We start from the raw sequence: 16,170 nt of genomic DNA on the forward strand, positions 1-16,170 counted from the left end.
CAACTGTGCGGCTCCAATGTGGTACGCAACGCAATGAAAAAATCTTCAATCCTGCCAGAATGCCGCCCTGAGGACGGTAACATGAGATATCCTCTCATGACTCCAATAGACCAATTACATGAGAAGACGAAGATGTCGATGCAATATCAGCTTGGGTGTTATAGAAGAAGCCATCCAAACAATCACTTTACCACAACCTAGGCATGTCAGGAAGGATCTTCATGATCTGTAGAGGACCAGAGGAACAAAATGGAATCTCTAGATCAACAGGTCTATCAAGCAGGATTGAATTGTATTCACACGGTTGCAGTTAAGGCAGCAATTTAAGAATATAGAGTGAATACAATTCCCGAGAACATCCGCCTACAATTGCAGCGGAAGAGCAGCAACTACCACGACAAACCAGAGAAGTCCTGGCACACGAATTGATGACACATTGGACAATATTTGCCCGACATGCGGTAATGATCCACATGACAGGCTACACTTTTTGCCCAGCCAAATCAACCCATTTAAACCCATTTTAATTTTGGACACAACCGGTACAGGTTGCAAGCCTTTTTGAACCTGGAGTTAGAAATAGAACAGGATTGAAGAGGGAATACACAGCATTATAGGCTGCTAAATCAACAAAACGTGGTGCAGAGAGTATTTATGCTAAGCAGATCTCTTCCCTCACCTCCTCAAAATCAATATCGCACAAATTCAAGAAACAAGCCTTCAACATCGATATCATGCTAATTCAAGTCCTAATTTCCGAGCCTTGTACATGGTGTAGAATTTTAGAGGAGGAGTAGCAGTCTTGTTCTATACGGCTTGGGGAAACTATATTTTCGGCTTCCACCAGAGGAGAGCAGGGTAGCAAACAGCAAATGCCTGGAACATTGCTGAGCTCTCTCATTGATGAACACTCCTCCCAACTGTAATGAGTCTTGATAGAAGACATCTAAGACTATATCCTCCGTTAAACCTGATCCGACCCACCAGGAGTAGAATTTTGCAACCTACTAGAGGAGATGGAAACCTTAGTCCTAGGGCACATTAGCACAAACCTCGCCACCATAGAAGAAAAATTAAGATCTACATCGGAATTAAAAAAATGCCTTCGTTTTGTTCTCCTTAAAAATCGTTTACTGGGTCTTTCCAATGCATTACAATGTTGCTGAAGCTGCTATACTTTGCGGTTTAATAAAATATTTTAGTCTTACGTTGTTGCTGTTGTTGTTGTCTTTATTTTCCAAATATGAATCAAAAAGTCCAACAAAGGCAAAAAAATAGCAGAGAAGATAGAAAAAATACGTGTATAGTAGTAATTGTGGGATTGACGGAGGTTTTTAGCTGACTTGCTGGATGGTAGTTAGGTTGGTTTACTGACTGAGTGACTGACTGGCTGGCTGGCTGGCTGGCCAACCGGCTGTCCGATTAAGCTTAGTGGAAGTCGTCGTCAATCGCCGCCGCTTGTTGAATATTGTATTTCCATTTAAATGATTACTTGACATTGGGAATAAATGATTAATTTTATTTTGAAAGTATGCATGAAAGACCAAAACTTATAATTAGATCTTTGGGTATGTGTGTGGGGGGAAAATCCATAACCAGTTTGGGCTGTAACGGGGATTTCTAATACAATGTTTATGTATTGTTTTTTTACGATGCGAAGGCATTAATTTGTTATTAATATACAAGTTATTGTGTTTTCATTGAAAACGATTTGAATTGAATGAGAATTTTACATTTTTTCTATCGGTTCATGGGAAATAGATTAGCTTCCCAATCTATTTCCTATGAACCGATAGGTTAGGTTAGGGATGTACGGTTGTTAGTAACAACCGCCCACCACTCCAAGACTAATGTCCATTGTGATCATCCTTTTTTTACCTGCAAAGAGAAAGAGAAGAGAGTGGAAGAGCAAAGAGAAAATATAGTGAGAGAAGAAGAGCGGAAAATGGTTATTTTCAGATTTTTTACAAAGCCTAGGATCTGGTTAGGGCCTATTTTAGAGAAGAAAGCTAGATTATCAATTTCACATCTTCCAAACTGTTTTCTTCTGCCAATCAGCGCTGGACATTTACAGAGGATATGTTCAATTGTTTCTAGTTCTTCTTCGTCCTCACAAAGACGACAGTAATCCTCTCCGCTGGAGTCCCACTTCGAAGTGAGAGATCTAATCTTGCTGTGACCTGCTTTGATCCCCACAATGATTTTGATCTCTATCTCATTATGTGCCAGCAGCGAAGACGTTCTCTTGCGAGACAATTCAGGCCAGATAGATTTTGAGATTCTGCAAACAGGTTCACGGTAGAACAAGTGGATTTTGCCAATAGCCAATGGGTGGTTTCACAGATCTCTCAAACGGATGATTGGACGATTGTGAGCCCCCTCGAGCAAGCTCGTCGGCTATCTTATTCCCTTCAATGTCACTATGTCCTGGAACCCAACATAAGCTAACTATCTGTCGTATATCATTCAGAGCGGACTTGCAATCAAGAACTGCTTTTGAGTTTATAGTACATGACTTCACCGCCTTAAGGGCCACCTCACTATCGACATTAGAGTTGGGTAGTTCCCGAATGAACTAGTTCATTGGAACTATTCCGAGAAAAGAACGATCGGAACTAGTTCCAGCTCTGTAATTGATATAGTTCCTTTTTCTGATCTCGTTCCCTTTTGATCTCTTTCTTTTTTCTCATTCTTTTTTCTGATCTCTTCTTCATTTGTTCGTATTTCGAATTATGTAAATAGTTTTTTTTTTAATTTTTTTTACTTATAAACAAAAGTATTTTGTGCTTATCGTCCCGCAGTTGAATTCCGTAGCTTCATTTCATTTTTGCACAATTTTCAATTTTTTCATTTATTAACAAATCAGCACGGAACTATGTGAGCGAAAACAAAAACAAAAAGAACGATTAAAGAGAGAGATTCAAAGGGACTATGTAGGAGTCGGAAATATATGGAGCAAAGGTACTACATGGATCAAAGGAACTATGTGAAACAAAGGAACTATATATGAAAAAACAAAAAAAAAAGATGAAAGAGATGATGATGAAAGAGAGAGAGAGAGGCAAAGGAACTATGTAGGAGTCGGAACTATATGGAGCAAAGGAACTGTATGGAGTAAAGGAACTACAGTATTTTTCAGTTAATTGAACCTACGGTTAATTGGTTTCCACGCTTAATTGAACCACATGATGGGTCAAAAATATTTCATTTCAAAGTAAGCGGGTTCGGATAATTGGTTCCTCGGTTAATTGAACAAAAATTTGTGCAAATTTTGATGTGCAATTAACCGAAAAATACTGTATATGGAGCAAAGGTACTACATTAAGGAACAAGTTCCTTTTTAAAAAAAGGAACGAGGAAGATCGATCCGCTAATTGAACTAGATTACCCAACTCTAATCGACATATATAGGAACTATATGAACTATATATGAAAAAAAAAACAAAAAGAAAAGATGAAAGAGATGATGATGAAAGAGAGTGAGACAAAGGAACTATGTAGGAGTCGGAACTATATGGAGCAAAGGAACTGTATGGAGTAAAGGAACTATATGGAGCAAAGGTACTACATTAAGGAACAAGTTCCTTTTTAAAAAAAGGAACGAGGAAGATCGATCCGCTAATTGAACTAGATTACCCAACTCTAATCGACATATATAGGAACTATATGAACTATATATGAAAAAAAAAAACAAAAAGAAAAGATGAAAGAGATGATGATGAAAGAGAGAGAGGCAAAGGAACTATGTAGGAGTCGGAACTATATGAAGCAAAGGAACTATTTGGAGCAAAGTAACTGTATGGAGTAAAGGAACTATATGGAGCAAAGTTACTACATTAAGAAACTAGTTCCACTTTTAAAAAAAAGGAACGAGAAAGATCGATCCGCTAATTGAACTAGATTGCCCGCCCAATTCTAATCGACATATATAGTCACCGGCGCCGTAATGTCGGCAGTAAGTGATTTTACTATCTCGGCCGCTTTCGTGATTGCAAGGATTTCTGCTTGAAAAACGCTACAAAAATTATAAGGTTTATATGAGTTGTATGTTTCTAATTCCCTACAGAAAGACTGCCTGCACCAGTGCCTTCCTCCATCTTTGACACGTCTGTAAGGGTAAGGGGCAACTAGTCCAGGAAAATGTACTTTGATGTTAATAAAGTCTCACTAATATGACTATTTCTCTTCAAGAGGTCACACCCTGGCGTTATGTTTAGGATACTAGTGTGACCATAGTTCAGCGATCCGTTTCTAGGAGCCTCAGAGCACACATGGCCGCCTGGAATTTAATCAGTCCAGTGGTTGGAGATTCAAGATTGCATTCAAGGCTGCATGGCGTGTACTTCTTAACGCTCCGGTGATAAGGATTGAAACCGATCGCTGTACTAAACTTAATTTTGTCAGCAACATCTTTTTGTTGACACCCTGCCACCAAATAAGGCAACCATATGTAAGAATGGGCAGAACGATCGTCACATACATCCAGTGTATGATCTCCGGACTTTATCCCCAGCTCTTATCTATGGAGTTTTTGTATGAGTAGAGTGCCAGCAGTTTTTTCTTAGAGCGTTCCTCAACATTCCTATTCCACGTTAATTTACGGTCAAGGATAGTGCCAAGGTATTTTGCTTATTCAGAAAGGGTTAGGGTCACTCCTCCCTGTAATGGCAGGCGGAAACTAGGAATCTTACGTTTTCTAGTGAAGAGCAGTGAAAAATTCTTTGGCCCAAAATTTAACAAATAATTTTTCTGGCGTTATGTTTAGGATACTAGCGTGACCATAGTTCAGGGATTTCCAAGCATCCGTTTCCCGGAGCCTCAGAGCACATCTGGCCGCGTGGTATTTAATCAGAATGTCTAGTGGTTGGAGATTCAAGACTGCATTCAAGGCTGCCTGTGGTGTACTTCTTAACTCTCCGGTGATCAGGATTGAAGCCGATCGCAAAATTTGCACAATCACTAAAGCTATTCTAAAGATATATTAGTCACGACGTCAATTGCAGGCACTTCATAAAAGGTCCAGTTCGAAGGATGCAGAATTCTGACATTTTATAACTTCAATAATGTTTTAGAGGTCATAATCGATAGCCTTTAAAATTGGGGACGTAGAGATAAAATTCAGATTCAAAATCTGCTTCAACAGATTACTGGCTAGCCATACATATGTCAGCAGCATCGTTTTGTTGACACCCTGCCACCAAACAAGGCAACAATATGTAAGAATGGGCAGAACGATCGTCACATACAGCCAGTGTATGATCTCCGGACTTTATCCCCAGCTCTTATCTATGGAGTTTTTGTATGAGTAGAGTGCCAGCAGTCATTTCTTAGAGCGTCCCTCAACATTTCTGTACCACGTTAATTTACGGTCAAGCATAGTGCCAAGGTATTTTGCCTCTTTAGAAAGGGTTAGGGTCACTCCTACCAGTGATGGCGGGCGGAATCTTACGTTTTCTAGTGAAGAGCACCAATTCTTTGGCCCAGTTAGATAGCGCTGAAAGGGCATCCACCAAATGGACCGATAGAAAAAATTTAAAATTTAAATTTTTCTTGGGGACTGAAAAGAAATATTTTAATGGACTTTTATTTTTTGAGTTAAGATCTGAGAATTGGCAATATAGTTTTAATTATCAACCAGAAACCAATGTCTTTGTCTTTTTCCAGTTTAATTACATTTTTCCGGAATGTCCTGAAAAATAAAATTTAATATGGATTGATTTGGAAAGCTTCGCAATATTAATAATCATGCTTTTTTATAAATGTTTTGAAAAGGCTGCCAAAATATTCGACATCTACAGGGTGAGATGAAAAAAACTGCAATCAACTTCAGACTGCTGTCATTTCTAAGCCACTCGTCCGACAGCTGTTATTCCATTGACAGTGACAGCTCATTATATTGTATACAATCGTACAAAAGTATTTTGGTGAGAATTTTCAGAAAAAAGTTATTCCAGATGGAATTCAAGCGTCATAGAGTGATTTCTTTATATTTGGCTGGTAAACCACAAGTGGCTATGGTTAGAGCACTCAAGTATTTAAATGTAAATAAATCTTTCGGGTCTCGTACCATCGCTTGTTACCGTGATTCTGGTAGCATAGCCCGATGTCAAGGAAGTGGACGTAAGAAAACAGTAACATCAGCAGAAATGGTTTGGAAAGTAAAGAAGCAACTTGATCGAAACCCGCGTCGCAGTGGCTCATGAGCTGAACATATCGCAATATACCATTCGGCAAATATTGAAAAATGAGCTCGAGGTAAAGCCATTGAAATTCCAAGGAGCAAGAACTTATACCGCAACAGATAGAAAATAGACTTGGCCGAAAGTGCTGAACTGCCGAATTTGGTTTTCTCCGATGAGAAAACATTCCTTGTCCCGCAGTTTGTAAACAAACAAATATGATCGTGTTTACTTGCCAAAAAGAGGCCAGCAGAAAATGTGCACCTTCGGTTGGCCAACAGAACACAAGCGCCAGCCATGGTGATGGTGTGGGCCGCCATAACAGCCGACAGTCGCTCTACGCTCGTATTAATCGACCCTGGCATCAGAATAAATGCCGAATATTATCGCGAAAATATTCTGGAGGGTGTATTATCAGACCTTGGACATTCCAACAGGACTCAGCAACATCGCACTCAAAACTCGCCACCCAAGAATGCTTACAAAATGAGGTTCCTCGCTTCATTTCTAGGCCACCAAAATCTCCGGATACCAATCCGTTGGACTATTGTGTCGGGATTATTTTGGAAAGCAAGATTGGCACTCTAAAAACACCAAAGTGACGATTACCTCAAGCAAGCGCATCGCCTGGAATGGGCTAAAACACCACAGAGCAACATTCAGGCAGCGTGTGACGGTTTCATTGGCCGTTTGAAGGCCATAATTTGTGCCAAAGTTGGCCAATTCGAATAAATCTAAACTTATTTTGAAATTTGAAGCTATTTCCGAATTTTGTTGCTTTCGTTCAATAAAATTAAAAATTATGGCCTTTAACTTTTGTTGCAGGTTTTTTATCTCACCCTGTATTTTTTTTCATTCTTAAATTTGTCACCAGAGAAAGTTAATCAGCGAGGTGAATATTTCAATTTCGATACATTGAAAGTCTCTCATGGCTACTCACAGAATTCATTCAAAAATATTCAAATTCAAATGGAATCGGAATATACCAAAAAGCAATATTCATTCTAGAAACCAAACAGAAAAAATTATATGGTAGCTATTTTTATTTTCTTTCAGCTGAAGTCTGTGGTTTCAATGTAAAAAAAAGGTTCTCATTTCAGCTAAAGAAAACATTTAAAATCGTAACCACAAAAATACACACAATTGAAGGAGAAAAAAGAACCACAAGAATTGCGATGCTAGAAATGTCAACAGGGATGAATAATTTTATTTTTATGTTAAATATTTCTTAGACCTCAGGGGATATGAATATTCCATAGAAAAATGCTATTGAAAAAGTCCTCGATTTTTTTCGGCAATGATGGTTTGGATGGCTACTTCTGTAACCCCCAAGCAGATATTGCATCGACATCTTCGTCTCCTCATGTAAGTGTTCTATTGGAGTCATGAGAGGACACCTTATGTTGCAGTCCTCACGCCGACATTCTGGCAGGATTGAAGATTTTTCCATTGCGGCGCACAAGACCACACTGGAGTCGCACGTTTTACCATAGACCGACCTATTGCTGTATATGCTGTTAACAAGGTATCTTTGTCAGCTCTTCAAGTGCTGCCGGCTAGCGATTTGAGAACCTTGTTTCTGCTCCTGACCTTATCGCATATAGCTGTGGCCGACTTGAATGTAACCCTAGAACCTTTGGGTAACTGGTGGTCGGGATTTTGGATCCATAGACCTGCACATTCAAAGGTCGCCGCATCTCATGGACAGCACCATGTGGTAAACAGTGTGACCGTCCCCTCATGGTGGGACCTGACAATTTTTTTCTATTGGAAAAAAAATGTCCTCAGGTTGGGACCTGACGAATTTTTTTTCTATTGAAAAAAATTTCCTCAGGCGTACCTGACCAATTTTTTTTTTTCTATTGAAAAAATGTCCTCAGGCGGACCTAACGAATTTTTTTCTATTGAAAAAGTCCTCAGGATGGGATCTGACGAATTTGTTTCTATTGAAAAACTGTCCTGGGTTTTTTTCTATTGAAAATAAAAATATCCTCAGGCGGACTTGACGAATTTTTTTCTTTTGAAAAAAATATCCTCAGGCGGACCTGACGAATTTTTTTCTTTTGAAAAAAATATCCTCAGGCGGACCTGACGAATTTTTTTCTATTGGAAAAAAATATCCTCAGGCGGACTTGACGAATTTTTTTCTATTGGAAAAAAATATCCTCAGGCGGAACTGAGGAATTTTTTTCTATTGGAAAAAAATGTCCTCAGGCGGACCTGACGAATTTTTTTCTATTGGAAAAAAATGTCCTCAGGCAGACCTGACGAATTTTTTTCTATTGAAAAAAATATCCTCAGGCGGACCTGACGAATTTTTTTCTATTGGAAAAAAATGTCCTCAGGCAGACCTGACGAATTTTTTTCTATTGAAAAAAATATCCTCAGGCGGACATGATGAATTTTTTTCTATTGGAAAAAAATGTCCTCAGGCGCACCTGACGAATTTTTTTCTATTGGAAAAAAATGTCCTCAGCCGCACCTGACGAATTTTTTTCTATTGGAAAAAAATGTCCTCAGGCGGACCTGACGAATTTTTTTCTATTGGAAAAAAATGTCCTCAGGCGGACCTGACGAATTTTTTTCTATTGGAAAAAAATGTCCTCAGGCGGACCTGACGAATTTTTTTCTATTGGAAAAAAATGTCCTCAGGCGGACCTGACGAATTTTTTTCTATTCGAAAAAAATTTCCTCAGGCAGACCTGACGAATTTTTTTTCTATTGAAAAAAATCCATAAAGGGCCTGAGGACATTTTTCTTATAGAGAAACAATTGCTTAGAGCCTTAAAATGATCTCTAACTGAAACCAGAATCATTTTTTCCTGTGTAAATGAAATAAGGTCCCCTGTTTTCTATTGGAAAAAATGTCCTCAGGCGGACCTGAGGAATTTTTTTCTATTGGAAAAAAATGTCCTCAGGCGGACCGGACGAATTTTTTTCTATTGGAAAAAAATGTCCTCAGGCGGACCTGACGATTTTTTTTTATATTGGAAAAAAATGTCCTCAGGCGGACCTGACGATTTTTTTTCTATTGGAAAAAAATGTCCTCAGGCGGACCTGACGAATTTTTTTCTATTGGAAAAAAATGTCCTCAGGCGGACCTGACGAATTTTTTTCTATTGGAAAAAAAATGTCCTCAGGCGGACCTGACGATTTTTTTTCTATTGGAAAAAAATGTCCTCAGGCGGACCTGACGAATTTTTTTCTATTGGAAAAAAATGTCCTCAGGCGGACCTGACGAATTTTTTTCTATTGAAAAAAATGTCCCAGGCGGACCTGACGAATTTTTTTCTATTGGAAAAAAATCTCCTCAGGCGGACCTGACGAATTTTTTTCTATTGGAAAAAAAATGTCCTCAGGCGGACATGACGAATTTTTTTCTATTGAAAAAAATGTCCTCAGGCAGACCTGACGAATTTTTTTCTATTGAAAAAAATATCCTCAGGCAGACCTGACGAATTTTTTTCTATTGAAAAAAATCCTTAAAGGGTCTGAGGAAATTTTTCTTACAGAGAAACAATTGCTTAGAGCCTTAAAATGATCTCTAACTGAAACCAGAATCATTTTTTCCTGTGTAAATGAAATAAGGTCCCCTGTTGTCAATGCTGTCTATAAACAAATAGCCACCACCCTGAGCACGCCTTCACATTGAATATGAAATACTGGCGCTATGAAAAATAAAAAAATAAATAAAATTTACCAAGTTCGCCTACGCGTATTTCATTTACACACGTTGGGAAATAATTTTCAAAGCTTAATTAAGGAGAGAGGTGGAGGAAAAAGCTGATACGATTTATTTAAATGTTTCTACAAAAAAAAAAAATAAACGAAACGAAAACCTAGGTAGAGGTATCTAACCTATCCAAGAAGACAATGTATGGCAACAATTTACCACATATGGCGAGAATTGGTCTCTCTGTGTGAATGGCTGTCATTCATGCCCAAGTGCAGTGCGAGGAGGTGCAGTGTAAAATGCAGCAGCCAAGTCGAGTCAGACAGCGAACCAACCAACCAACAATAATATGGGCATGTGATTTTTTTTTTTTTTTTTTTTTGTAAATAAATTTATGTAGTATATTTCATAATTTTTTGTGTTGAAACGTAATTTGTTGACGTTACAGCGGCCACAAATAGTGTTTGTAATATACCCACATGCCTACATAGATGAATATATGTGTGTGTAATAGAAAAAAACTGCATATCTCTGTATAATGTTGAACAAACAAACAAAAATCATTTACGTCAAATATTATTTTTAATTTTGTTTTTTTTTTTTTTTAGTGTGTGTTCAATATTTATTCACATCTCATTTCCCATTCAAATTTATGAAAAAAGCAGCAAAAACAAGGTGTTGCTATGATGATCATCAAAATGCAGCAAAAAAAAAAACATTCTAAAATAAAAATTGAATTCATTTTTGCAAAATGTTTGCCATTCTACTACTCGTTGCTTTGACGTTTTACAACGTTGGAGGAGAGAGAGAGAGAGAGAGACTGGAGGCAACATCGTAGCACGGCAATCATTACTTTTTTCCGGCGTTCGCAGACATTAGTATGCAACACACACTCTCTCTCTCTTTCTCTCTGTCACTTACAGGAGGCATACAAAAGAATATACTGTAATGAACAAGTGTTGTCAACACACAAAAAAATGTGCGTTTTTGGAGGAAAAGAAAACGCAAAATAAAAATTTGCATTTTAAAGAAAGAAAAAAGCGCAAAAATATCTTTAAATGTTTTTAAATAGAAAACGCTCAAATAAATTTATAGAATAAAATAAAAATTGCCAGTAAATATTTCAGAGTAACCAAAAAATGTTAGTATGAAAGGAGTATTGGTAATTGTTCGAATCGAATAAAAAACACGTAATTTAAATTAATGCAATTTTGACGTTTTTTCTTCTTTAAAATACACAAAAGTGTTAAAATAAAATCAAAGCTTCTTGTGATAAAAAAAAAACAAATACAAAAATTATGTAAATTTGAAGATTTTTAAAAAAAACAAAAACCGCTAAAAAATTATTTTTTGAACAAAAAAAAAAAAACGTCAGTGAATAAAATTTAATGCAATTTGTGCGTTATGCGAAAAAACGCAAAAATACGACAAAGATTATTAAAATGCCAAATACAAATTGTATGTAAAAAATAAAACTCGAATAAACATGATTTATATAAATAAACAGTTTTGTTTTTTTTTTTTTTTTTTTTTTGAAACCCTTATTGTAAGTTTGGGATTTTTTAGACGAAAATTTATTTTTTTTTTTTTTTTTTTTTTTTTTTTTTTTTTTTTTTTTTTTTTGTGCTGATAAAAAACGCTAAAATAAATTATTTTGAATAAAATTCAAAAAATCTTTTTTGAACAAAACTTTATTTTAAAAAACGCCAAAATTGCAATATTACCTAGGACAAGGGTTGTTGATATACGAAAAATGCCAAATACAAAAAAAACGCTAAAAAGGATTGTCAATTTACGGAAAAAATGCCCAATAGAATTTTTAATAAAATAGTTATAAATAGTATTCCTAATGTAAAGTCTTTTTTTATTTTTTTGTTAAAAACTCTTTTTTACAAAATTTTGTCAATTCAAAAAACGCTAAAATATAATAAATCTAAAAGAGGTCATAGGTTATGTATGAAGCAAAAACATATCAAATAAAAAAACACACACACACAAAATGTTTAGATAACAACATAAAAATTAGAAAATTAACATTATTGAAAACAGATTTAATTTTACAGCTTTTTGTAAAAATCACAAATAAAAAACGCCAAATTTTTTTTTTTAAAAAATATAAAAAAAATATATGGAACTGGCTTTTTGTAAAAAAAAAAACCTCAAAAATTAAAGAAATAATAAAATAATGTAATAATTACGTTAAAAAAAACGCCAAGCAACATTTTTTTCTTTTTTGGGCAGTGTCTAAATACTGCGTATTGCAAAAATTTCAAACTTGATTATCCTTCCAAACCTAAACTGGATTATCCGTCCAAAAATCATAAACACCAAATTTTTAAATTTACAAAATCCTTAAATTAAAAATAAATTTCAAGTATCCATTGCAGACTCATTTATTTGTTGACAAAATTAATTAAAATGTTTATAATTTAAAATATTTTTTTTTTTTTTTTTTTTTGAAATGAATTTATTTACTTTTTCAGATCGGATCAGACTAACAATTACTGCCAAAAATTTCATCTCTCTTCATACACTCACAAAATTATGATCAAATGCCTATTCAAAAAAAAAACGCAAAATTGACATCACTGTAAATTCTCAAAATAATTGGCAGCAAAATTTCACAAATATGTTTAAATTCGTTACGTTCAATTCGTTTAGGCGAATATGTCTCACATTCCTGATATAGTTAAAAAACAACATAAAAATAGAAATATTGTTACAAAATATTATCTCGAAATAATTTCATTTGCACTTTATAGGTCTTTTTACAACCAACAGAATTCAGAACCACAAATTTGGCATCACTATTTACACACTTTCACAAAATGATCATCAATTTCCCAGCTGAATCAAATTTTTATATTTTAATACTCAATATCTTTATGTAAAATTAAGAAATTTTATTTTACATTCACTCCATCCAGATTTTCTAGTTTTTTTTTTAATATTTACAATCTTCACATCACGAATTACAAATTAATTAAAATACCGGCAAATTTATGAAAGAGAAAAAAAAACACCAAAGTGTCACCATTGTTGATACTTTTTTTACTTTCCAATTTGTAATGTGGAGAGTAGAACGAGCGCAACACCATTTATAAAGGAAGCGAGAGAGAGAGAGAGTACGAGTACACGGTTCTTTTTTTCAGGAATCTAAAAGAATCCATGAAAATCAATCAAAGCATAGCACAACGCAGGAGTAAACCAAAAAAACATATCTACCTATTCAACTTTTTGATTATTATTTTTTTTATACAATTTCATTTTGTTCTTGTCGGTATTATTGTTTTTGTTGCACACGGCTGCTGCTGCTGCCGCCGCCGTGTGTTGTTTGTTTGTCTGGTTAAGTGTTTGCCGCTGCTGCACAAATGAATACAACGACGACGACAACGATGAGGACGAGCGAACGAGGTGAGACGACAAGTGTTACCAAGTGAGGGCTGGTGTTCTGAGCAAAAAAAAAACAACAATAATAAAAAAGGAAGAACAACACAAAATATACACAAAATCAAACATGCACACAAAGTACATACATATACACACGCGAGCCATCAATAAGACAAGAAAATAATAAAAAAAAAACACACAAAAACAATCCAACGCAAGCAAGAGGCTGCCTGCCTGGTTGACTTGGCTGACTGTGCTCTGTGTTGTGTGTGCGTGTATATGAATGAAAAAATGCACACAAACACACTCACTCACAACTCTCAGGCAACACATGAAAAAAAAAAACGATTCTTCAACAAGAAAAAAATATATAAAATTCTGACAATTTGTCTGACTAGATGCCAGGGTTGCCAGTTCCCGGCAATATATACATGGCTAACGAAAAAGGGGAGCCTCGCAAATTTTGACTGCCGCTTGTTTACAAAATAAGCCATGGTAATTTGTGTGTTTGTAATAAGTGTAATTTTTGTTGTTGTGGTTCTTCTTCTCATTTGTTGGTAACCCTTGCAATATTTTTTCGCTTTTGTAAAAATATACAAAAGAATTTCAGTTTAGTTCTTATAATAATTGTTACTTAATCTTTTTTTATTAACAAACATTTTTTTAATAGACACAATCACTTACCGTCTAGTTTTCTGGTAGATGGTGGACACAGCAAAGAATGGGTTATTGTTGTTGTTGTTGTTGTTTAGCAGAGAGCCAGATCAACTCCACAAAGCAATTAATCAAAAAGTTTTATTTATTGTTGTTTATTGTATTCTCTTCTTAATTTACACTCTATTTTCTTTTTGTCGTTATTTTTATATATTTATTCGTTAAATACACACATTTTTTTATTTCCCATTATTTTTTTTCACTAAAATCACAACAGCATCACTTTGAAAAATAAATGAATTCTTTATTCTTTACCGATTTGTTATTACACAATTTTCGTTTTTATTTGCTTGTACATCTATCGTGTGTTTGGCAAAAAATTTTCGAAATTATTCCATCACTTCTTGATTTGCGGCGGCGACTCCTCGATAAATGAAAACTGCAATTTTTGCAAATTTCTTATTGAATAAAAATGCACTCAGTCTCGGTCCGTCTGTCCGTCCGTGCCCAGCCAGCATTTGCACTGAGAAAGGAGGAAAAACAGAAATTAAATAAAATTTATTTGACAACAAGAAGCCGCGACGACAACGACGAAGACTACGAAACGAATGTATGAACGACGAGCAACCGTGTTCATGTTGAATTGCGCGAGTATATGTTGTTGGGGTTATACGTTGTTAATGATGTTGATGATGATGTGTGTGGAGCCCAGAGTCGAGGGTGGGTGGTGGCGGCGGCGGCAGCAAAGTGATACAACGACGTCGTCGTCGTTCAACGACAAGACAACATGGTCATTGTTGACGTATGTGTGTAATGTGCTGGGGCCAGCGTGACCGCTGAAAATTTTCAAAAAGTATCACAAAAAGTATCATTTTTTAAAAAAAGTAGCACATAACTTCTGAAAAAGTGTCACAAAAAGTGGCACACTTTTTTTACTTTTTATTTAATAAAAAACTATATAAAACATTACAAATAATTCATTTATGTGTATTTTAATATACAGTAAAATGAAAAAAAAAACTAAATAAAATCACATATTCTTACAATATATAAGCGGTATATACTATTGGTCTTTTCCTGTACTGCAAGAATCTACTAGATTTTACTATTTTTTTCGATATCATATAAGGAAAATTTGTTATCGTAGTAAAAAGTAGTAGATTCTTGCAGTAAGGGAACAGACCATATATTGTTATTGAATAACATTTATTTTTTAATTACTTACAGCCTGTTTTTGTAAAATTCCAAACGAACGAATTCGAGTCACTTACGACCAAACCTTTATTTATGTTTATAAAGGTTTTCTGATTCAAAACAAAAATAAATGACATATTTTTCAAAACCAAGGAGTTTGGTCGTAAGTCACTCGAATTCGTTCGTTTGGAATTTTACAAAAACAGGCTGTAAGTAATTAAAAAATAAATGTTATTCAACAAATAGCAATCGAAAATTCTACAAACCGAAACATACATGGTCTGTTCCCGTACTGCAACAATCTACTACTTTTTACTACGATAACGTATTTTCCTTTATGTTATCGAAGAAAATAGTAAAATCTAGTAGATTCTTGCAGTACGGGAACAGACCAACACACAAATTCGAATGCGACCTAACTGAACCCTAGTTAAAAATTGCTCCGTCTGTTAAAAAACGCAACCTAGTTAAAAATCGCTCCGTCTGATACAATATTACAAAACAAATCATTATGTTTTATGAAAAATCGCTTAAATTTATGTACTTTTTTAAAAAAAGTGGCACAAAGTAACAAAAAGTTTCACAAAAATTCAAAAAGTGACACATTTTGTATCAAAATGAAAAAGTATCACAAAAGTAGCAAAGGCGAAAAAAAGTGGCAAAATTGCCACTTTAGTGGCACAACGGTCACGCTGGCTGGGGCAAACACAATGAGAGTGCGAGAATAATCTATCAAGAAAGAGAGAGAACGACCCAGCACAGGTAAAATCAAAATGGGAGAGCCAAACAACGAAATGAAGAAAAAAAAGAGTTTTGAATATGCATGCACACAAACCAGTCATCACAGTTAGCGACGCCAAATACGTTGAGCCTAATGCAGACTCTTTCACATTATTATTCTTTTAACTATATGTATATATACTTACATATAGAGCTGGCTATATATATATCTACGTACATATATAGAAAAATGTATATACACATAAGGTGTATAGAGCTTACTCCCATTTAGCAACAACAATAAAGGCCAGCCAACAAGCAGCAGTGAGAATACACCAAAAATAAACAACAAAAGCGTCA

This window comes from Musca vetustissima, unplaced genomic scaffold (assembly GCF_032173495.1).
Source record: "Musca vetustissima isolate MV318-11 ecotype Yass unplaced genomic scaffold, APGP_CSIRO_Mvet_v1 utg31086, whole genome shotgun sequence".
In the NCBI taxonomy this organism is placed as follows: Eukaryota; Metazoa; Arthropoda; class Insecta; order Diptera; family Muscidae; genus Musca; species Musca vetustissima.